Source organism: Phyllostomus discolor, chromosome 2 (genome assembly GCF_004126475.2).
Source record: "Phyllostomus discolor isolate MPI-MPIP mPhyDis1 chromosome 2, mPhyDis1.pri.v3, whole genome shotgun sequence".
Lineage (NCBI taxonomy): Eukaryota > Metazoa > Chordata > Mammalia > Chiroptera > Phyllostomidae > Phyllostomus > Phyllostomus discolor.
In genome coordinates, this window is record NC_040904.2 from 68218638 (window position 1) to 68244231 (window position 25594).

Genomic DNA, 25594 nt, shown 5'->3' on the forward strand with positions numbered 1-25594 from the left:
ATTGGTTGGTTTATTTATCTATTAACTCAAATCTGGGCCTAGATGCTGACATGTCTTTGACATTTCAGTGGATAACTCTCTGATTCTCCTATGGAAATGTGACCTATGAAGAACAGATCCAATTTTTCAATTTAACATATGTTTTCCTAGAGTATATCATGTTTTGTCAAACAGCAACACTTACTTTAAAATGCTAATGATAGTTGCTCTTTCTACTCATTTCAAATCTGCTCTATTCAAGTTTATATAATTTATGCATTGCTATTTGTAATATCCAGCTGCCTTATAGTTCCATATATTTCAGCACTATGAGGAAATTTTCAGCAGTATTTTCATTTTTGAAGTGCTAAATTGTATATAAAGACCTTATGTTTCAAAGTATTATAAATTACTAAACAGTCCTCTTTGTGTTGCATTTGGAGGCAAGTTATATTCTTAATGCATAAATTATTTTGAGATACAATTTTTGTAATGATTACATTTGAAAATAAATAGCTTAAGCAAAACAATTCCTTCTAATCATTTTAAGTAATGTTGATAATGTAATCCATATGAGCTGGCAGTTAAAAGCAAAAGGTTAGCAAAATGTATAGTCAGGCTTATATGCATGGTCAGTGAAATGGAGGGTCCCTAGACTTTGATTACACTTAGCTTAACAGTCTAGCTCTAGAAATCATCTCACTCTCTCTACTTCTCTTCCTCCCCCCATGTATATATCCCCAAAAACCTAGGTTTTCCCTGGCATAACCAGCAACCCCCAAGGCAGCAGAAGACAGTAGCCCAGACATGACTAGTAATCATGAGGTCTGGATCTCTCGCAGCTGAAGATGACATCTTGACTTAAGTTATGTTTCAGTTTCTGAACTCTAAGGACCATCCCTCTGGCTACTCACCCATAAGATCAGACACAGGGATGCTGGAAAAAATCTTAGGATTATCTTGAAGACCTAAAGAAATGATGTGTTACCCTTACCTCACCTCTGACAAATCAGCTCTCAACACAACTCCATACACCTTAATCTACAGTGTCTTGTGATTTTGCCCTATACAATGTGTAACCTACACACAGTTTCAGAGAGTTCAATCTTTTTAGAGTATAAGCTCCCCTTCTCCTTATTGTTTAATCCAATATTAAACTATTTTTTTCTACCTATACTGTAAATTCCTGCTCATGCATTTCTTTGGGCCAGTGCACACAGGCAGGTGGACTCAAGGAAAAAATATCTTTGTGGTTTCTGTAACAACAGTACAGAAAAAGATGCTCAATTCATAACCATGCAGGTAGATACAAAACTAATCTGTCCTCTCTCTTCTGGGACTGACTAGCTTCTGCTATATCATAGGAAATTCCACAAAATTAACAACATTGTGTGTTTATCAAACTTTTCGTACTGATAGTCATAATAATTATTGCAATTTTAAGCCTAAATTGCCAAAGCAAATGCTCCCTAAAAATCTTAGCATTGTTCACCATCAATATATAATTTGTAAGTATGTACATGAACTAATTTTAAAGTCAAGATAAATTAGAAATTTATGCATTATATGTCAGTCTTTGTGAAGCTGTAACAAAGTACCATAGCCTGGATAACCTATAAAAAAAAACAGAAAATTAATGCTCACAGTTTTGAGGGCTGAAAGTCCTAGATTAGGGTGCCAGCACAGTCCAGTTCTGGTGAGAGACCTCTTTTAGGCTGAAGATTGCCAATTCCTTATATCCTCACATGATGAAATGCACTAGATAGCATTCTGTGGTTTCTTTTGTAAAGACACTAATATCATTCATGAAGCCTTCATCTTCATGACCTAATTACCTCTCAAAGCCTACAAATCCTACTCTCTCACAATGGGGATTAAAATTTTAACATATGAATTTTGGAGGGACACAAACATTCATTCCATAAAATAAGCCAAAAGTTATGCTAACTACAGCAGAGTTTTAACTAGAAACATTATAGTAACTCTACTCATGTAGAATTATACAAAGATTAGTGTAGACTTAAATATGGTCAATATATCACATCAAGACTTAGCTAGAACCCTTTAACATTTAAATTATTAATATACGGTGTCTTTATAGACACAGATGTGCAAGCCTTTTCTCCTGCTACCCAATGTCACAATCCCACATATTCAGTTCTTCTTTTTGTCAAAAATTATAATTTCTATCATTTGACTCTCTGGCAGAAAATGTTTATCTCTAGATTTAGTAATGAATTCAGTTAGAACATTCTTAGATCAGGTTACAAAACAATGTAGTATTCTATTTCAAAAACATTTATGCATATAGGTATATGTAAGCACAGCAGTGATTATTTTTATTTCTTTGGAATCCTGATGATTTTACTTTCTGTATTTTCTACAATATCTGCATTAGCCATGAATTATAACAAAGAGATGAATAAGTAAAAGTTATTACCCAGTAATATAATCATAATAACCCTACAGTGTATCAATAGTGAAGGCACTGAATCTAAATAATGAAGTTCTATTTGTCCCTTGTTACATTTCCATAGTAGCTGATAAATTTTTGTGAAATGTTAAATTGCTTCATAAAAGATTCCACTTCAATGTGTTCATATGCACAGCAATGCAAAAAGCAAGACAGAGCTCATGCAAAGTGCTATGAAAAATAAAAACAATTTTCCACTACAAAAGAACTACCTGTCATGCAATACAGCACTCAGGTTGCACAGCAACAATAAAACTGTCTTTAAATAAACTATCCAGGTAACATCATTGATTTTCAGGTCCTTAGGGACCAAGAGCAGTAGTTCTAAGTATTGGCATTCAAACTTTCAAAAGTATTTGCTTCAGAAATGGCAGCTTCTATACATGAATTGACCTCAGTCCTGATCTAAACATTCTTGTCCTCTTAGGAAGTCAGGGAATATTTAACACTCATAGCAGGCTTTTTTGTAAAGTGGTTCTTTCAAGCAATGTATAAATGAACCTCTTGCTAGAGTTCTCCTGAGAAGGTATAGATTTGGCAGCTGGGATCCAAGATCATAGTCCTGTGCTAAAAAGATGACTCAGCCATAGACAGTATGAGACAGGGTGAAACCAGGCCCTTCCAACAATACACAAGGTTGGGACTCAGAAACATCACAGCCAGTGAAAATTGTCAAGGAGCATGGCACTGAGAAGGTGATCCAAAAGATAAGGTTTCGGTAACTTCTTTAATATTTTTTAAAAAGAACACAAACCTTATACTTAGGAAATGTTTCATGTTTCCAATTAAATGCTTTATAGTCCAAAATGGTTGGCTGGGTCATAATTTTACCTTGTTTAAATGACACTTTAAAAATATGATTTATTGGAGGATTAAGTTGCCTTTTTATAAGTATTAGTGGGCACATGCACAGAGAAGCAGTGCTCTGGAGTGGTCTCCATGTCTCTGATACAGATAAAATTTCCCCTCAAATGGTCTTTACAGGGTCTTGATATACAAAACTTAGGTCAGGACTTGAGTACAGACTAGAACCAAACATCATTCTATGGACATTTGATGACATGGTCTAATATTAAGAGTACCGTAGATATGAGACACTGTTGTGAATTCAATGTATCCTTGCAAAATTTATAAATTGAAATCTTAACCACCACTGTAATAGGATGCAGCACCTTTGGGATAAGGGTGGAGCCCTCATGAATGAGATTAGTGCCTTTATAAGAGTAGCCGAGAATCTTAGCTTGTTCTTATCTTGCTATTTAAGGATGCAACTGGAAGTCTGCAGTTCCAAAGCAGGCTCTCACTAAAACCCAACTGTGTTGGTAACCTGATCTCAGCTCAAGACCGTGAGCAATAAATTTCTGTTGTTTAGGAATTACCTGTTCTATGCTTATAGAAGACCAAAGTGATGAAGACAGACACCTTGTCTATCCATTCTGCTCAGAGAAGTACTCAGAGTAAGCTGAATGCCTCAGCCATTTTTTACTCTTCTCTATTTCTGAATTCAGTATATTAAGTGAGAGAGCCTTTCAACTCTATTTTTGAAATGTTGTTCATATCCATTTTACCTCTCTTCCAAAACCTAGTTAGGGACCTCAAAAATATCATTAAATTTTACTAAACTACATTGATTCTCTCCCTTCCTTAATCCACCCTACATAATTTTAACATATAGTTTATCTTCCAAAATTCAAACTGACTTATCCCTTAACCTATAATTATTCTCTAGTGCTTAAAGGATAAAGTCTAAATTATTGGTGGACATTCTAGCTTTATCGCCTGCCCTTGCCTACTAAAAATCCCTAAGGAGGGTTGTGTCTATCATATTTTAGTAATAGCAAGGGGACCAATAACAGGAAGCTGAGTGGATGAAGAAAAATGGCATGGGAACTATGTCAGAGAACTAACAAAGTGTGTGGCCTTGAAGGCCATGTAAGGTATGACTTTAGTTCGAATATGATGAAAGCCACTAGAGAACTGGACTAGGGAGTGACTTGGCCTGAGAAGGCGAGACAAGATCACTCTAGCTTTTGTGTAGCAAATAAAAGGGAAAGGGTCACTGAGATACACGAGATTGGAAAGGGAAAAACAATTAGGAGATCACTGCAGATCTAGAAGAGCAATGGTGATGGACTGGCCATAGTAGGAACATGTGGGTTAATTAGAAGTGGTCATATTTTTAGACATATTTTTGAGGTACAGGAGCAGAATTTACTAACAGATTAGATGTGGTGTTTGGGGGAGAAAGAAGTAAAGATGACTCTATGTTGTTTAGTTTGAGCAACTAGAAACATTCAGTTGTTGTTTACTATTTGATTACAGGGTACAGAGTATGAGGACCGAGTTTGGGAGGATTATCAGTTATTGGACATTTTATAGCTGAGTTCTCCATTAGACAATATGCTCATTAGATATTTAAGTGGAAATATTGATAAGCTGTTAGATTTTTGACTCTGAATTTCAAAGGGATGTATAAGCTAGAGATATAAAAACAAAACTATATTTAATGCTGTGAAATTGAATGGTATTACCAAGGGATTGAATACAATTTACGGAAAGGAAGTTCATGTCTGAGCTCTTTGGCAATCCAATGCCAAATGATATGAAATGGGCAGAATGATATGAAAAATGGGCAGAGGACACTTTGCAAGAGCAGCATGCAGGTATTACCAGGAGGACCTGAGTTAGGGTCTCCCCCTCCTGGGTTGTTGCCTTGTTCACAAGAGAAAAATCCAGGTGAGAGACAATAATTGTAGTGGAAATGGGAGAGCAAGTTTATTGAGCACAAAGCTGAAAGTGCCCACTATTGGGACTTGGGAGTTTTTATGCTTTATCCAACTTATAGGTTCCACCTCCTCCTCTTCTTCTAGACCTTGGGGTTAAGTAGAATATATGTGTATAAATTCAGATTCAGTATGTAGATGGGATGTTAAAGGTTTGTGACAATACTCTTTTAATTATTCTTCTTATCCCAGTGAACTAGGAAGCAATGTCCTTTAATATGATTAAAGTAGTCATGGAGAATGGTGTTGAGGTTTAAAAAGAGAGGGAATAAAATAGTCACATGGGAGAGTACATAATTGTTCAACAGCACTAGGGACACAATTAAATTTCATGGTCATGGATCCAAAATAGGACAGGTAGATAACTGAGAGTTTCACTTAGATCTGTTCAGCTTCAAGAATCTGGGAATGGAGGAGGTAGGGAATTACAATTAAACGTAATTGAGTTTTTGCCTGATAAGACAAAGTGAAAGAAGGGCAAGGAGGTGGAGAAGGTATGTGAGGAAGTGATTATAATAAGGGATAATGACACTTAAATTGGGTAAGGAAGATTGAGGATGTGAGAGGCTTTAAGAGAGTGTACATAAGTATTGAAATCATTACATGGGATGGAAAGACTGTTGAAGTTGGGTGATAGAAAAATAAAAGGTAGTAGACTGCTTGAATATTGAAATTATACAGGGATTAGAAGTTTTGTAATGATAAGTTCTATCATGTGCCCATGATAATGAGTGCTTAAGAGAAAGTAGAGGGGGGAAAACCATTGGCCAAAATGAAGTCAAAGAAGTGAGAGGCCACAGTTATTGAAACATTATTTAGGTGGGTATTGAAATCACAAACACTTTACAATAAAATATCAGAATGACAGTAAGCCAGGAACTAAAATCTTGAGGGAGACACAGAGAGAGAGAGGGAGAGAGAGAGGAAACACTTTTGGGATTAGAAGTTGACTAAAGACAATGGGGAGAGGCAGATAGCAGGTGTATGATAATATGAAATTAAATACTGAGGATTTTGTGAAAGAGCAAGAGCAAACAGCCCATTGGAAAAATAACATGGAATATATCATTTTTTAATTTGGCAGGAACCTCAATAAAAAAGGAGAAAAGAAACAAGTAAAATTAAGTTTAATACTATACTTTATTTCACCCCATATATCTAAATAATGTCATTTTGACATACAATCAAGACTTGTTAATAAAATACATCACATTCTTTCTTTGGTACTGTTTTCAAAATCCACTGTGCGTTTTTCACATAGGCCACATCTCAACTTAGACAAGATACATTTCTAGAGCTTAAGAGGTACATATAGTTAGTGGAGACCACATTGGACGGTGAAGATCTAGGGATATCAATTATATAAAGGTTGTGGTAGAGAATTCAGAAAGGTCCAGAGCCACTAATTCATAGAGTTTCTGGAGACATATCTACTCAGGGAAAAAGCCAGATTTTATTAAATCAAGCAGATGAAGGAAACACTCAGAAATGTGAAGGAGGGGAACATAGGGGATTTTGCTGATTACCATCTGTGAGTGTTAGACTACACAGTAAAGAACTTTTCGGGACTTAGGGAAGGTGGTTGACAGGTAATAAAAAAAAAGATGGACAGAACTATGTGAAGATGTATGTTGGCAGAATAAGGATGGCCTGAATCTTGTGTTTGCAGTGGTGCCTGACAGAAACAAGAATAAAGTGAGATTTTGTCTTGGTGGTTTCCAAATAGAGTATAGTTCGCCTTTGCCTAAGCTGGCAATGTCAAATATCAATCTGGAAAGAAAACATGTTCATCCAGGTTTATCTGGGATTCCCAGCTAAGTCCTAAAGCAGGGGTGATACTGAGATTTCTTCTGATGCATAGAGGTAACTGGGTTGTATGGTAGGATTTTGCTTGTTTTAATAGTTGCCTATAATATATTTCTTACAATTTTTCTAAAGAACATTATCCAAGGTAGGGCTATAGAAGTGTTAGATTGACATGCTTCCAAGTTTTCTGCTAATGCTATTAACATAGGTATTATATTTTATATCAAGCCTACCAGATTTGCTGAAGGAAGAAAAATAATGTTGACTCCAATGAGAGGCTCTAAATCACTATAACTGAGTGGAAATGATAATGACAATGATAATAATAATAATAATGATAATATATTACCTTTGTATAGGTACAGGAATGGATAGAAATAGGTTAAACCCTGAGATTGCTGAAGAGATGGCATTTCTAGGAAGTCGACCCTGGGGACATAGTTTCACTCAAAAACTAACACACTAGAGTTGTCACCAGTTACTCTTACCTGTTGAGCCAGCAGGCGAATAGCCTGAGCTCTAACAAGAAAACTGGGAGAATTTCAAATAATAATAGAAAAATTTAATTGTTTTGAAAGCTAATGAAACTTTTTAAAGAAACTTCTAGAATTCTCACCTCAATAGATGATTTCCCTGGTAGCAGGGCACAATCACAGGATGAAGTCCAGGAAGCTCCAAATGAAATTACTGCTGTGGATTCTGCTTGTATAACTATCTGTGTTCAGTAAACTACATCATTTACTTACTGTTATGGACTACATTGTACCCAGCCCCCAAATTCATGTGTTCAAGCTTCAAACCCCAGTGTGACTATATATAATTATAACACCTCCAGAGAGGCAATTAAGGTTAAATGAGATCATAAGGGTGAGTCCCTGATCCAATGGGAATGGAATCCTTTAAAAAAGAATGAGAGACACCAGAGATCTTTCTCTCCTTACAGAGGCACATAAAAAAACCATGAAGAACTTTAAAAAAAAAGTGGGCATCTATAAGCCAAGAACAGAGCTCTTACCTGAAACCAACCCTGAAAGCACCTTGATCTTGTACTTCTAGCCTCGAGAACTGTGAGAACATAAATTTCTGTTTAAGCCACTTAGTCTGTAGTATTTTCTTATGGCAGCCCTAGAAGACTAATACAAACACCAATACATTTTAACTGTTTTCCTGTATTTTTTAGAATTGTGTGACAACTTCCAAAACTGCTTTATAGTTTTTAAAATTTTCTTTCCATGAACATTCTCACTTAACTCTTACACTAAGGCTTCTGGGGTTGCAAATCAAAGAATGTAGTTTCAGCTGGTATTGGCAGGAAGAAGACAGAAGGGTGGATAAGCAAGAGGAAATTATGGAAAGCTCTCTGAATTCTTGCTTGTACCTCATCTCCCTAGATCTGACTCATTTTTTTCTCTCCTAAATTATTTCCTCTTTTTTCCTGGTCCATATGATGCATTTGAGGGAAGATTATTATAGGTCCAAGTATAAGCTTTTGGAAACAGTGAAACAATCAATCACTGTCTCTCCTACAATTCCAAATTTCAGTAATAAAAGTTTCATTGACTCAGCTTGGGTGCTACGCTCACCCCAGTTCAGGCAGAGGGACAGGGCATTAGGGGCACACACACAAAGTGACTGGGGTCCTATCATGGATGGATGGGTGAACTACAGTCTCCAACACAACCTTGCAACAAACCAGGGAGGTTTGCCTTATCATTCCCATCTTGTATTTCAAGGAACTGAAACTCTGATTTCTCCAAGGGCACACAGCTCTTAAATGGAATCAAAACAATGGCCTCTGACTCCGCAGCAAAGTCTGTCAACTTCACCAGCTAACTAAAGTAATACATTGATTGCATCACTTTCAAGTATTTTAAACTGAACTGAGGAATTACCCTTCAAAATTTAAATGTAGGTGAAATTGATGATTATTTTAGAAAGACATCTTTCATTCCTTGAAGTTATGCAGCTGAAGTTTCAGCAAAATCAAAGTCATGTGAAAATGCAGGTATTTCCCTTCAGTTTTATGTTGTGAATTGTCACATTATAGGTGAAAATAGCTCATTTTTTAAATGCACTAATGCTTTACCATTGCAGTAGTGTGAAAATAGGCACATTTACTAAAAATATAAGTGATGAACTAGATATTTTTCTTTTTATTCCTAGGATACACTAGCAAAGAAAAATAGTAGGGAGTCCCCATTACTGTCTCCTTTCTATTTATTACTGGAAGTAGGTGGCACTGCTTTCATTTAATTTATGTTCAGCTCTATGGGAAAAGGTTGTCATTAGTTACTGGAGACAAAAATAACAGTAATAGTGAAAGTCACCTTGATAATTTCAGTTAAATTCTTTTACTTTCAAGAACTGTAATTTTATAAAAATCTCCCAGAATGTTATTTTCTCAGGAGTGTGACATTTTTCAATGCAATTTTTATAGGAATAATATAACTGAAAATTTATGTAAAATGTTTTACTTTTGTTTTACATGATGTCAAATGAACAATATCAGAATACTTTTAATGTTAGCTATTATACTGTCCTTAGTATCTGTACAAATTTTCTGTTTTTAAAGATTTCTGGTATTTTTTGCCTATAAGCATTTACAGTATATCCTCAGATGGGGAATGGATGCCCAGTGCAGTCTACAACAAAATAAATTGTCTCTTGGTAATTCTGGCATATGTTTCATAAAAATACATATTAACTAGTCCTTTACATAGCATGTAAGTCAATATTCTACACAATAAAGAACCAGAGGTAAAATAGTACAGCAAAAGTTCCTCTATTCTTACTCATTTTTCTTGAAAATCACAGGTGCAGTTATTTTAGGTTCTGGAGGCATCTCATGTGGACATCCAACTCATGGTCAATGAGACAGTCTTTGTCACTTCTCATTCTTACCTATTCTCTCCCTCCTCAAGTATTACATGAAGTCAGCCTCTGTTGTTTAGGACCTTTCCATCATTTATAACCATCTTTTGATCTTATCCATATAAATCCAGTACTAGATGAAAACTGAGATTGCAGGGTAAGGGCAGGAGGAGAATAAGTGTTTCAAAATTGAGGGATGTGTTTATACACAGCCATGGAAGATATAAAAGTCAGAGTCTTTTTACTGTTACCACACTTCTTAGACTCTCCCTCCATGTTCTACTTAGCCTTTCATCTTATTATTCTTAAAATGTTTCTCTTTTTCTTCCTTGTGTATAAAATTAAATGAGGGATTGATAGTACGTAGGCATTCTTTTAATAATTAAAAAAAGAGAGATGGACACTTTTGCATAGAAATCCACATTCCTCTCACTCACTTCAGTACTTTCTTTGTCTCAAACTTATTCTCTACCTCCTGGACCATTACAGCCCAGCATAGTCAACTGGTTATATATGACCACACACCAATCACTCAGTATCCAGACATCTGCAAATATTAGCTTTATACCACTGAGAAAAATTGCAGTTTATGTTGTTTAATCAATGCAATGTCTCTAGGCAGACTTACATTCCCATATTTCTATGGATGAGAGATTCTACATAAAAAGTACAAAGCAAATCTCTTAGGAACTTAAATAAGTTAAAATTGGAAGAAATTCAGAATTCCTCTGGTTCAACCTTTTCATTTTACGCACCAGGAATGAGGTCCTGAGAAGGAGACTGCTTTGGCTTAGGTCTTATAGCTCTTTGCTGAGGCTAGGGGCAGTAGAGGAAGGCATAGAGACTTGAGTACAAGCTCCAAATGAGTTAATAGGTGATGTGTCTACCTCAAAAAACTGATTTTAAAAACAGACTGCATGACCTAACAGAGACTCCCTTATTGTAGCTGAGGCAGTTATGTATATATGACATTCAGGAAAGGCAGCAGTGGGATGGTGGAGGGGAGGAGGGGTTGTATTGGGATCTGTAGTGCAATGGATCACTTTAACCCTTTGAAGCATCAAGAATTATCTTAGCTCCTCCCCTCCTCCCTCAGCTGTCAGGGAAGGAGTTGGGTACAAAATTATTCCATCATTTCAAGTCAAAATTGTCCACCTGAAGGCATGTCCCTGGCCATCATGAAGTTACTGAAAGTCATGAGCTGCCAGCAGCCTCTGCAGGAAAGCAAACATTTTGGAGCAAGCCACAAGGGGCAGATAAAGCAAAGGTGATGGTAATGCACTGGATATAAAGTTGGCTGGTATGGTCACTGGTGTTTGGTTTATTATCATGCCAAGTAATTTGAATGCATTTTACATGTTTTGTATTTGTCAAATATTAAAAATAAAATTCACTTTTAAAATATGATCCCAGATTGTTATGCACAGTGAGGTTACTCAACTATAAAAACCACGGACGTATACTTTCATGCCTGCAAGAATTCAGGACTTAGAGGCTACCGCCTCTTCTGGAAAAAAAGTAACTCTAGAATAAAACCCAGCCAGTTAAAGCATGAATAGAAACACCTTTATAAAAAAAATGACGATAAGAGCCCTGGCTGGCATAACTCAGTGGATTGAGCGTGGGCTGAGAACCAAAGCATCTCAGGTTCAATTCCCAGTCAGGGCACATGCCTGGGTTGCAGGCCAAGTCCTAGTGAGGGCCATATGGGAGGCAACCACACATTTATGTTTCTCTCTCTCTTTCTCCCTCCTTTCCCCTCTCTAAAAATAAATAAGTAAAATCTTTAACAAAAAAAATTGATGATAAGCATTAAAACCTCTAAAACACAGAAACACAGATAAACAATTATGGGAATGGTGGTGAAAAAGAAATATACATAAATACACACATACACACATATATGCTATAAACAAAGACAATATGAAAATGATAATATAACCAGGAACAGTCAGGAGAAAGATAGATTGAAGACAACACATACATTAGTTTTTTTTTTTATTTTATTTTAATCATTGTTCAAGTACAGTTTTCTCCCTTTTACTCCCAATCCAGCCCACTCTCCCAACCCTCCCCACTTCCCTCCCATTACCACCCTCCCCCTAGTTTTTGTCCATGTGTCCTTTAAATTTGTTCCCATGAACCCTTCCCATTGTCCCCTGAAATTCCCTCTTCTCTCCCCTGTGGTCACTGTCAGCCTGCCCTCTATTTCAGTGTCTTTGGTTATATTTTGCTTGTTTATTCGTTTTGTTGTTTAGGTTCCTGTTAAAGGTGAGATCATATGGTATTTGTCTTTCACTGCCTGGCTTGTTTTGCTTAGCATAATGTTTTCCAGCTGCATCCAAGCTGCTGCAAAGGATAGGAGCTCCTTCTTTCTTTCTGCTGCATAGAATTCCGCTGTGTAAATGTACCATAGTTTTTTGATCCATTCATTTACTGATGGGCATCTAGGTTGCTTCCAGCATCTAGCTATTGTAAATTGTGCTGCTATGAACATTGGGATGCATAGGTTCTTTTGGATTGGTGTTTTAGTGTTCTTAGGATAGAGTCCCAGCAGTGGAATTGCAGGGTCAAAAGGCAGATGCACTTTTAGTTTTCTGAGGAAGTTCCATATGGCTTTCCATAGTGGTTGTACCAGTCTGCAGTCCCACCAACAGTGCACTAGGGTCCCCTTTTCTCCACAACCTCTCCAACACTTGTTGTTTGTTGCTTTGTTTATGATGGCCATTCTGACTGGTGTGAAGTGGTATCTCATTGTGGTTTTAATTTGCATCTCTCTGATAGCTAGAGCTATTGAATATTGTTTCATGTGTCTTTGGATCTTCTGTATGTCCTCCTTGGAGAGGTGTCTGTTCAAGTGTTCTGCCCGTTTTTTAATTGGATTCCTTGTCTTCTTAGAGTGTAGTCATGTAAGTTCCTTATATTTTGGAGATTAAACCCTTGTCTGAGGTGTCATTGGCAAATATGTTTTCCCATACAGTTGGTTCTCTTTTAATTTTGATACTGTTTTCTTTAGCTGTGCAGAAGCTTTTAATTTTGATGAGGTCCCATTTATTCTTTCCTTTATGTCCCTTGCTCTAGGGGACATGTCAGTAAAAAGTTTCTTCGTGAAATATCTGAGATTTTCCTACCTACGTTCTCCTCTAGGACTTTAATGGTGTCACATTTTATATTTAAGTCTTTTATCCACTTTGAATTTATTTTTCTATATGGTGTAAGTTGGTGCTCAAGTTTCATTTTTTTGCAGGTGGCTGTCTAGTTCTCCCAACACCATTTGTTGAAGAGGCTGTTTTTACTCCATTTTATGTTGCTGCCTCCTTCGTCAAATATTAATTGTCCATAGAGGCTTGGGTTTATTTCTGGTCTCTCTGTTCTGCTCCATTAGTCTATGTGCCTGTTTTTATGCCAGTACCAGGCTGTTTTGATTACAGTGGCCTTGTAGTATAGTTTAGTGTCAGATATTATGATCCCTCCTACTTTACTCTTCTTTCTCAAAATTGCAGCAGCTATTTGGAGTCGTTTATGATTCCATATAAGTTTTCGAAGAGTTTGTTCTATGTCTGTGAAATATGCCATTGGTACTTTAATAGGAATTGCATTGAATGTGTAAATTGATTTGGGTAGTATGGACATTTTGATGATATTAATTCTTTCAGTCCATGAACACGGTGTATGTTTCCATGTTGTTTGTGTCTTCCTTGATTTATTTCTTCAGTGTTATATAGTTTTCTAAATACAGGTCTTTTACCTCTTTGGTTAGGTTTATTCCTAGATATTTTATTTTTCTTTTTGCTATTTCAAATGGGATTTTTTCCTTGATCTCTACTTCTGCTGTTTCATTGTTGGTGTACAGAAATGCCTTTGATTTCTGGATATTGACTTTGTATCCCGCTGTTTTGCAAATTCATTTATTAGGTCAAGCAGTTTTTTGGTGGAGTCTATAGGATTTTCTATGTACACTATCATGTCATCTGCAAACAGTGACAGTTTTGTTTCCTCCTTTCCCATTTGGATGCCTTTTATTTCTTTTTCTTGTCTGATCACTGTGGCTAAAACTTCCAGTACTATATTGAATAGAAGTGGTGAAAGTGGACATCCTTGTCTTATTCCTGATCTTAGTGGAAAAGATTTTAATTTTTGCCCATTGAGAATGATGTTGGCTGTAGTTCTCTCATATATGGCCTTTATTATGTTGAGGAATGCTCCCTCTATTCCCACTTTGCCAAGTGTTTTTATCATAAATGGGTGCTGTACCTTATCAAACGCTTTTTTGCATCTATTGATATGATCATGTGTTTTTTGTCTTTGCTTTTGTTTATGTGATGTATTACATTTACTGATTTATTGTACCATCCTTGCATCCCTGGAATGAATCCCACTTGGTCATGGTGTATGATCTTTTTAATGTACTGTTGGATGTGGTTTTCCAGTATTTTGTTAAGGATTTTAGCGTCAATGTTCATCAGCAATATTGGCCTGAATTTTTCTTTCTTTGTTGTGTCTTTATCTGATTTTGGGATTAGGATGATGTTGGCCTCATAAAAGGAATTCGGGAGTATTCCATATTTTTGGATTTTTTGGAATAGTCTGTGAAGGATAGGGGTTAGCTCTTCCTTAAATGCTTTGTAGAATTCTCCTGTGAAACCATCGGTTCCAGGGTTTTGTGTGTTGGGAGTTTTTTGATTACTGCTTCAATTTCTTTTGTTGTTATTGGTCTGTTCAGGCTTTCTGCTTCTTTTTCATTGAGCTTTGGAAGATTATATTTTTCTAGAAAGTTGTCCATTTCCCCTAGTATTTCAAATTTCTTGGCGTACAGTTCTTCATAGTAATTTCTTACAATCCTTTGTATTTCTGTGGTATCTGTTGTAATCTCTCCTCTTTCATTTCTGATTGTGTTTATTTGGGTCTTCTCTCTTTTTTTCCTGATGAGTCTTCTTAAAGGCTTGTTGATTTTGTTTATTTTTTCAAAGAACCAGCTGTTGGATTCATTGATCCTTAGAATTGTGCTTTTAGTCTCAATGTCATTTAATTCTGCTCTGATCTTGGTTATTTACTTCCTTCTGCTTGCTCTGGGCTGTCTTTGTTGTTGTTCCTCGAGTTCTTGTAGACTTAGGGTTAGGTTGTTTGTTTGGAATGTTTCTAAATTTTTTAGGTGGGCTTGTATCACTATGAACTTCCTTCTCAGGACTGCCTTGGCTGTGTCCCATAAGTTTTGGGTTGTTGTGAGTTCGTTTTCATTTGTTTCCAGAAACCTTTTGATTTATTCCCTAATATCACTCTTGACCCATTCATTGTTTAATAGCATGCTATTTAATCTCCATGATTTTGAGTGTTTTGGGTTTTTTTCTTTTGGATTGGTTTCTAGCTTCAGTCCCTTGTGGTCGGAGAAAATGCCTGGCATGATTTCAACTTTCTTGAAATTGTTGAGGCTTGTTTTGTGTCCTATCCTGTGGTCCATCTTTGAAAATATTCCATGTACATTTGAAAAGAATGTGTATTTAGCTTCTTTTGGATGGAGGGCTCTGTATATATCAGTAAAGTCCATTTCATCAAGGGTATTATTTAATGCCACAATATCTTTGTTGATATTTTGTTTGGAAGATCTGTCCATTTTTGATAGTGGGGTGTTAAAATCCCTCACTATAATTGTGTTGCTGTCCATATCTTTCCTAAAGTCCTCTAAGATTTTCTTTATGTATTTGGGTGCTTCTATGTTGGGTGCATATATATTTACAATATTTATGTCTTCTTGGTGGATTCTTCCCTTGAGTATTATGAAGTGACCTTTTGGGTCTCTCTTTATGGACCTTTTTTGGAAGTCTATTTTGCCTGATATGAGTATTGCTACCTCGGCTTTTTTTTCCTGTCCATTTGCTTGGAAGATTTGTTTCCAGCCCTTCACTTTCAGACTGTGCAGGTCTTTTATCCTGAGGTGGGTCTCTTGTAGGCAGCATATATGTGGGTCATTTTTCTTATCCATTTAGCTATTCTGTCTTTTGATTGGAGCATTTAATCCATTTACATTTAAGGTTATTATTGATAGGTACTTATTCATTGTCTTTTATGTATGAGTGTTCCTCTCTCTTTCTCTTTTCCTCCCTTTCCTTAAAGCAGTCACTTTAGAATCTCTTGCAGAGCTGGTTTGGTAGAGGTGTATTCTTTTAGTCTTCTTTTTTTCTGGGAAGCTTCTTATTTGGCCTCCTATCTTGATTGAGGGCCTTGCTAGATAAAGTAGCCTTGGTTACAGACCTCTGGTTCTCATTACTTGGAGTATTTCTTGCCATTATCTTCTGGCTTCGAGTGTTTCCATTGAGAAGTCAGCCGTTAGCCTTGTTGGGGCTCCCTTGTATGTTACTTCCTATTTCTCCCTTGCTGCCTTTAAGATCCTCTCTTTGTCTTGAAGTTTTGCCATTTTAATTATGATGTGTCTTGAGGTGGGCCTCTTTGGGTTCCTCTTGATTGGAACTCTCCGTGTTTCCTGGATTTGTGTGGCTTTTTCTCTCATCAAATTAGGGAAGTTTTCTTTCATTACATTTTCAACTAGGTTTTCGATCCATTGCTCTTCTTCTTCTCCTTCTGGTATCCCTATTATACAGATATTATTACGTTTCATATTCTCTTGCATTTCTCTTAATCCCTCTTCATTCTTTCTGAGCCTCTTTTCCTTTTCTTGCTCTTTCTGGGTGTTTTCTTCTACTTTGTCCCCTAGCTCGCTAATCCGATGTTCTGCTTCATCAATCCTGCTTTTCATTCCTTCTACTGTGTTCTTCAGTTCAGAAATGGCATTCTTCATTTCCTCTTGGCCCTTGTTGAGAGTTTTTATTTCCTTTTTCATGTTTATATAGTTTGCAGTGAGATTGTTGTAGCTTCCCTCCAGTTTCTGATAGCTCATTGTGAGTTTATTGAACTTCCAGATAATCATTGTTTTGAACTCACTATCTGATAGTTGAGTTGCCTCTATTTCATTTAGCATTTTTCCTGAGGCTTTCTCATTTCCCTTCAATTGGGGATTGTTTCTTTGTTTTCTCATTGTTCGTGGGTTTCTTCTTGTTAGCCCCTGGTTCTTAAATTGATCTATTCTGGTTCCCTGTAATTATGGTGTGAATTTCTGTGGTAGAGTTCCTGTGAGATTCAGTGGTGCAGTCTCCTTCATGTATCCTGGTGTTCACAACTTCCCCCTACTCTTTTTTGTGATTAGTTGGAGGAGTAAGGCAAAATGGTTTAAGACAGCAAGACAGTATACTATATTTACATTAGCAGCCAGTAGAAAAGAGAAGGGTTATCCTTTGGCTCCTTATAGTGCTAACCGTGATCCTCCACCCCACTATCCACGTTTTAGAAAGGATGGAAAGAAGGTAAGACTCTTATTGGGGACGAGAGGATTGTTAGTTGGATCTAGAAAGCTGTGAGGCTGTGGGAGGTCAGATTCTAAGGTGGGGTTGGAATAAAGATTAGTAACTAGTAGTAGTGTGTAGAAGAATAGAGACAACCCCCCAATAGTATAGTTCAGGAAATTGTAAAGTGGGCTGAGATCAGGTAAGGGTGTTGAGTAGCATTTACAATTGTATGAACTAGGTCTTATTAACAGTAATAGTAAAGTGACAGTCTTGTGGCAGAATTGATGAGGTCTAGATAAGGAGTATAGAACCTTGAGAGGTGTATTAATGGAACACAGATGAAGGATAGTAAACTATCAACACACTGTGACTGAGATACAAGGGCGAACTTATCAAATGACAGTATAACCAGCTAAGTAAAGAAGATTATACATAAAGAAATAGAATAACAAAATACTAATAAAATAAAAAAAAATGTCAGAAAAGTGAGAAAAAGATAATACAAATTTACAGTAACTTGCAAGATCAAAAAAAAAAACAAAAAAAAAATGGAAAAAAGCAGAAGATGGAGTGCAGGAGAGATAAATTTGGAGTGGAAGGAATAATACTAGGATGAATGCAAGAGAAACATAAGGGATTGAGAGATATAAAAATAAGAAGAATTGAAAAATAAAATGTCACTTAAAACACAAGATAAAATCAATCAACCAACAATGGCCACAAAAAACAAAACAAAACAAAACAACCTCTTATTAGTTTCTAACTGGCCAGACCAGTTTTTCTGATCTTGCTGGCTTCAGCTGGCTGAGGGACGTTTGAAATGCTTATCACTCTTCCCAGCCAAATCTCAGTAAGTCTCTCAGGTACTATCTCCAGGGCCAATCTGACTTTCCCTACAGGACCCTGGGCGCTCCTGAGCATGCTCACTCTCCGGAGCTCACTGCCGCGTTCTCCCGGGCTCCAGGACCCCCGCAGGGTTCCAGCTCTATGATCTCAGGAAGTACCCGAGACATTTTGGAATTCACTGTGCCATCTCTGCGGATCATAAAAGGGTGTGCCCATCCACCAAATTTTTGAGTTTCAGGCTCTAGGAATGCACTAAGCACCATATCCCTTCCGGGTTCACAGCGTGAGAGTCAGGATTCGCGATGGGGCTCACGCTTCCACAGTTCAGCACCGCAGGCTCCAGAAACCTGAGAACGCCCGTGCCCTTTCCTGGATCATGGCTGCGATGTTCAGGTTTTCCACCCATCCACATTCCCACCGGGCTAGGCATGTGAGCACTCTTCTAGGCCACCCCTGGTCCTGCCGGCTGGAGGCACTCACTTCTCCAAGGGCTCTGGGTGGGTGTTCACAGACCCTGGGTGATTTTTTTCCCCCAGTCCAACTGGCCTCTCTGTGAATTCAAGCAACAAGGTCTCCCCTGGTGTTGCTCAACCCCCCTGTTCCAGGGAGGGAGCAGCAACTCCCCTCTCCCGGGAGCCCTGAGGCAGACCTGTGAAGCAGCGGGTCTGGGACTGCAACCCCCCTGGTCCCTGAGCTAATCCCTGGGTCCCTTTTGTCCTGAAGCAGTCTCCTTACCATCTGGTTTTTCAATGATCGCAATAATTTTTGATGTCCTGTTTTCAAAAATATTTCGGTAACCTAGGCCACTTGCTCTGTTCCTCCACTGATCCACAAGTTTTCCTCCTCTTCATAGAAGCCGAGAATCACGCTGCCTAGAGTAAAGCTGCCATCTTTCTCCCTACATTAGATAGTTCTTAAGATTAATAAACCAGTTACTGCAGCTAACCATGGCTATTTTAAAAGGCATAATGATCCTATAGAAAAAACTACAAATATATAAAATATTCACTTAAAGAATAAGGCAGGTAGAGGTGAGGGAGTTTGAAATAAGATTGAATGTCTCTTCATTTTTATAACAACTGTAAGTCTTTTAAATACTTGAATAAAACAACCATATATTTCTAAATAACAAAATTAAGATATAAAAGCAGCCAAATATATACATGAAAACAATAAACACTGTTAAAAATGAATTCCTATAAAGTATTTGTAGGGAGTGTGGGAAGGATACTTACTTTTATTAATATACTGTGCTCTTTGAATTTTTACCATATACAGTAAATTTTTTAAATTAATAAATAACTGACAAATTACAACTTTCTAGTTGAGATATCTCTGGAAGATAAAAGGAATAGTATCAGATGTTTTGGTCTCTACCAATTGATATGATTCCCAAGTAATTATTTCTCAATATTTATATTTTGATTAAAGAAGATTTTTTAAAGGGGGGTTATTGAAACAGAATTTGCCTCAACCCAAATCCCAAATCATATCCTGAGAGACTTTAACCACTAGACAGTATTTGGGTATAGCGATTACAAAGGTTCATCCCTACACATACTGCTAAAGTTTGGGTATCTACTTCTAAGTTATGCGATCTGATTCTTTGCAGGTGTTTATTTGGCTGGTTGGTTAGATGATTGGTTGCTTTGGTGTGAATCATCTATAGATAAGGAGACTGTGTAGGAAATATTTTCAATTAAATATGTTACTTTTTATGTGTGTTCACTCTCCCTGGTCTCCATCCCTCTCTCTACATGCATCTACTTCTATATTTGTATGCACACCGACACAAGTCATCATCAGTTACTGATAGTGTTTTACACTTCCAAAAACACATCTCTAATTCTTTAGAAAAATAATTCAATCAACTTCTTTCAAAGGACTCACTTCTAGATATGGTTGTTTACAATTTTGAATTTTCCCACCATGGGCCATCTTCTTCCACCCATGGCAGTATGGGTGTTTTTAGGGTTAAACAATTCACAGCTTGCCACACCACCAGTGCAGTACCCCAGCCCTTTCCTTTCCTAAATAGCCTGTACATACTTGCCAGAGATTGTATTAGATACTCCAGTTTAACACCAAAGGAACATGGCTTTGGTATCTATGTGGTAAGCTAAGACTGATAATAAATACTGTAATTAGAAACTTCCCAGGAATACCATAGAACCTTATTTTGTACTGTAAGGACACTAATAAATGGGTTCATCACTTCACACTTAAAAGTGTCTTTTCTCTCCACTCTTTTCCCTCTTATTTGGCTTTACCAGTGTTAAAATAAAATGTTTTAAACGTGTTATATCTTACCTGGTCAACAGATAAGCTCACGTTAGTAAAGACTAAATTCTCGAAAGCCACCTTGTATGTTGCCTACGTCCCCACACAACCTCCTGTGTATGCATGTGCATGCATACATACCCACACCATTACAAGCTATCATCAGTGCTTAATATAAAAGTCTCCTTGGAGTTGGGAACACTCAAAATAGTATACATTTGATTTTAGATACAGAAACATGGGTTTTTCCCAGTTCTCTCTGAATGGTCCTGAAGAATAGCTGCTCTGCTTTTCTTTAGTGCCTGAGTTGCTAGGATCATTCTCAAGAAACACTTCAAAGCCTCAGGCTCTCTTTAAGCTCATGGTTCTTGATATTTCTAAAATAAGAGAAATTCTAACAAGAATATTATGTGCTGATTTCCAAAGAAAGTAACTAAACTGAAATTCATCCATAGTCAAATCCTACTATGATGAAAACTATTTCAGTAAAATTGTCCATATAACAAAGAAGTCCAACTAATTACCTTTCCTCAGAAAATATTTTATCCAAATTGTTGTGTAAGGACCACAGCCACACTTCTGTAGAGTTCACTGTAATAGGGCCTGATTTATTATGAGTCTGTAAATCCTCTCATTCACATAAGCTATTCATAAGCAATTCTCTGTTTTCTGTATTGATGGTGTCTCAATCAGAAATTGATAGCATCAAGATTATTATTCTCTCTGGTTCCAAAACACATAAAAGTCATTGTTTTTAATCAAGCCACTTCAATTTCCAATTCACAGCTATGAGTCCTGTTAATCATTAGTATAAACTAGGATGGGTCTACAATCGTAATGATCCATGCCTTATTAACCTCCTGCTTTTATCAAGCACTGATTTAAGAGATATCAGTTCAGCCTACAGAACCTGCAAAACTAACATCAGTCACTCTGAAAATAATCATGAAAGAGCAATTTAACAATGTAGAAAGAAATCCTGAGCTATGTAGGATTCTTACCAATTCATGAACTTAAAACTTATGTAGAGATAAAAGAGCAGCAATTCATATGCAAATATGTGTGCAGCTATTTAGGAATATGCTTCTTCAGTTGTGTTGGATTTACTTACTCCAAACACTGAATTCTAAACATGTAAAAAATCTGGTAATAGGTTTTAAATGGAAGTAGCATGGCTTAATGGACTAAGGTCTAGTACTTAATGGAATCAATGAGTGAATTTAAACATGACCTGCCACTAAAAAGTTGTATAAACTTTAGGAATCACTTAAACTTTAGTAGTTTCAGTTTTATTATTTGCAATCAGTAACATCTGAAATATTATCTGCCAAAATTCACCCTGTTATCAGTAAAAAACATACCAGATATCTCTCTCTGTATATGTGACCATATACTTACAATTTCATATTGATATTTTTTCTTTACTTACATACTTAATTTTAAGTACATAATCACTAAATGAGATTTCAGTTTTTATGACTATTGTCTGTCACAGAGTACCTTTATAAACCTATGGTTGCTTACAAGAAGTTAGAATCCTTTTTTAAAAAAACTTAGACAATGGAAAACATTGAATCAATTAGGTATTAACACTAGAAATGTACAGAATAGTAGATATTGTCTGACTTTTTAAGAAAATTCTATTTTGAGTTACTACCAGTCACATGTTCTGGTGTACTAATGGTTAGTATAGAAAGGCCATTGAAGGCTATATGTAATCATTAGGAAAGTTTATATCATCCTGTCCCTAGATAGTTATTTTATTCTCAATAGACTAAAAATTTAATTTTTTCATTTTAAAAGATTTTATTTATTTATATTTAGAGAGGGGGAAAGGAAGGGAAAAGAGAGGGAAAGAAACATCAATGTGTGGTATACCCCCCACTGGAGACCTGGCCTGCAACCCAGGCAAGTGCCTTGACTGGGAATTGAACCAGTGATCCTTTGGTTCACAGGCTGGCATTCAATCCCCTGAGCCACACCAGCCAGGGCTACTTTTCTCTTATAACCAAAAATGACTCTTATGCCAAGCACTGATCCAGAGAAATCAGCTCATTGAAGATTTGTACAGCAGAGATTAGCATGTGTAATACTACAGCAGTTTAAGTGGGCCATTTTGAAATTAATGTATCAAAAGTCTAAAAGAGAAAGATTAGAACCACTGAAGTTTAAACCTGGCAATGCAATTCTGATTTGGTTGGAGTGTCTAGCAGAGATCAGACAAATTCTTTTGGAGATATTGGTCAATGTTCTGTTGGTGGTTGAGAATTCTTTATTTCTGCTTCTAACTGTTCAATTAATGAGGCAATACAAAATAGTCTGGCTTCTTCTAACACACCTAGTAAATTCATGCAGTCATTTACAATGAGCTGTCTGTGATGCAAGTAGTTCAAAATAGGTTCAAAGTACTCAGGTCTTCGGTCAGTTAAGAAAGCACCCCAACAACCTTAAGGAAAAAGGACTCATGGACATGGATGGACAACAGTGTGCTGATTGCTGGGGGGTGGAGGGTCAGGGTGTAAGGAGACTAAATAAATGGTAATGGAAAAAATGCAATACATTTTTTTAAAGAAAAGCTCATAGGCACATTCCCAGCTTGTGCCTTTGAACATATTTCTTTTCCTTGGACCAGTTTCCTTACAACACACACACACACACACACACACACACACAGCTTGTTCCCTTACCTGCTTCAAGTTTTTTCCTCTGATACCACTGTTCAAAGAGGCCTTGATTGACATTTGATTTAAACTGTAATACTCTCTTCTTCTCCCTCCAACCCAGTGTACCTTCTGCTCTTCCTGCGTTAGTCTTCTCCACAGTGCTTACCAAGCATGGGGTAAACTACACGTGTTTACTCATCTATTTATTTTATCTGTCCTGTCATTTGAAGTAAGTTCCCTGAGAGAAAATTTTAAAAAGAAAAAAAAATGGAAAAAGAAAGCTCCTCTATCATCTTGCTTATTTTCCCAGACACCTTTGTCTTTAAACACTTGGGCCAGCTTTAAACACTGCCAGGCTTTTTCTTCACCCAAGTGCTTGGTGTGATTGTATAGTGCTACCCTCCAACATTTAGAGTGAGTCCGTGTGAGATCATGACAACCCTTCAAGTAGTTTAGACTTTGAGGATCAATGAATGATTCTCTTTCACACACAAACAACACATCATCATCCCTGATCAAAGCAATATCATCAATCAGTGTACCTCTCCTATTATACACACTAGTGGCTTTTATGCAGAGTTTACTGCTGGCCACAGAGAGCAAACCCCTTGCCATTCAGGGGGTTTCTCTTAAGGAACAGCATCACTTACCTGATCACACTGCCCCTGCTGGGTCCTGAATGAGCCTCCACCCTCACACCTGGTTCTCCTACCACCTTTTTCTTCTCCTTTCCTTCCCCTCCCTCCACTCACTCAGACTCTCTTCCCTTGGCCACCATACTTCTCTTATGGACACACATACACACATATGCATGCACTCTCTGTCCCACACCCCAGGGATGGCCCCAATAGTTACTTTTTAATCACAATTGATTCCTCACACTTTCTGCAGCTTGGATTTATGCTAACATAAATAATTTAAACCATTGCTCCTATCAATAGCTCTCTTATATCAAACTAGCAAATGATAGAAATTGTAGTAACAAAACCTGAGTGTAGACTTCATGAATAAGACACTTCCTTGTTTATTTATAATTAATTCTCAAAAATACCCATCCAGCACAGTTCTAGTAATCCCTCTCATGTTGTGACATTTTTTGGAGTATGAAATCTCAGTGCAATGGTTATGCATTGGCCTAAACAACCTCTCTGCCATTCACTCCACTATTCATTCAGTGAAACTGGTAATACAGAGACAACCAGAGTAGGAGGAAATTCTCAACTATTAAAAAAATAGACATATGTCATCTTTTATGTATACTTTCAAAGATCTGGGCATTTTTGTTGAGTATTTAACATGGATTATCCCAGGTTATCTTCATAATAAACTTATTGTGAAATAACCCTAAAATTATTTGAAAATTTGCAGAAAACTGAAACAGAATATAAATTAGTTATCTAAAATCGTATGTTAGAAAGTGGCTGAATGTGGATTTAGACCCTTATAATCCAGTCAAAAGTATGACATGGGAACCAAATGCAAGTCTGCTGATGGGGCAATGCTGCTCTATCTGTAATAAACCACCTTTATTCTCACAGGAAAGTATTTGTATTCCAAATATCTCTTTAGTTTTGATACAGGTTTAAATCAGCCATCTATGAAACCTTCCTTCCATAGGCAGTATTATTCTGCAGCATTATTTCTTGGGGGGAAAAAGCAGATTCCATGTAAAGGCAGAAGATTTAGGAAAAGGAAGAGAAAGGCAGCTAATATTTGTTGGGTACTTATGTTTTGAAGACATTAGGCAACATATCTTAGTAAGTACTTAAACCAAGACTAATATATAAGGGTTGTCACTGCATTTTACTAAAGAGAAACTAAAAGCTCTGAGAAGTTAATCAACTTCCAAAGATTATTCTGGTTGGAATTCAAACCAATATTTTCTAAATTTAAAATATCTATGCCCTTTTCACCACGTGAATAAAAACCTTAGGCACATTGTCACTCCTTCCCTACTACCACTCCTTGCAAACAGAGTTAAGCTGTTCTACTTTTGAAATTCAAGTTTTGTTTAATTTTACAGGTTCATTAGATTTGTTCTAAAGGAATAATTTTACTGTTTAAGATACAGTGTCTCAAATCTCCATTTATAAACAGGCTAAGATGATGGTTGAGGATCAAAAAGAGGTCATTTGATTATATAATCCCTGTTATCTAGTAAAACAGATTACCTAAATTGCACTGAATAAGACAAAGCCTTGCCATTATTTGATTTACAACTACACAAGTTCATCTTCCAAAACACAAAAAGATGGCATAGGTTTTTGCAGCATTGTGTACAGATGCCATAGCTAATCCTTTTAAAGAAATCCAAACTGATCACAAAGACTTTTAGAAGATGATCATAAAAACAAAAGAAGAAAAGAAAACCAACAATGGTAAGGGACATGAAAAACACATATCCTGATCAAATTAGTCATGGATTTCAGTATTTAGTTGATACAAAAACTTATATTCTAGAAACTTTCAGGAGATGAATGAATGGGGAGAATAAATACAAATGGTACCTCATTAAGAGAGAAGACTAGCACCAGTCCTTAGGACAGTCAATCTTTC

General features: G+C 36.8%; 1 pseudogene; it reads right to left on the reverse strand.

Annotated features, from left to right (window-relative positions):
* Window positions 1–1548: 1548 nt before the first annotated feature.
* Window positions 1549–23653, reverse strand: LOC114488234 (annotated as a pseudogene).
* Between the last annotated feature and the right edge of the window lie 1941 nt (window positions 23654–25594).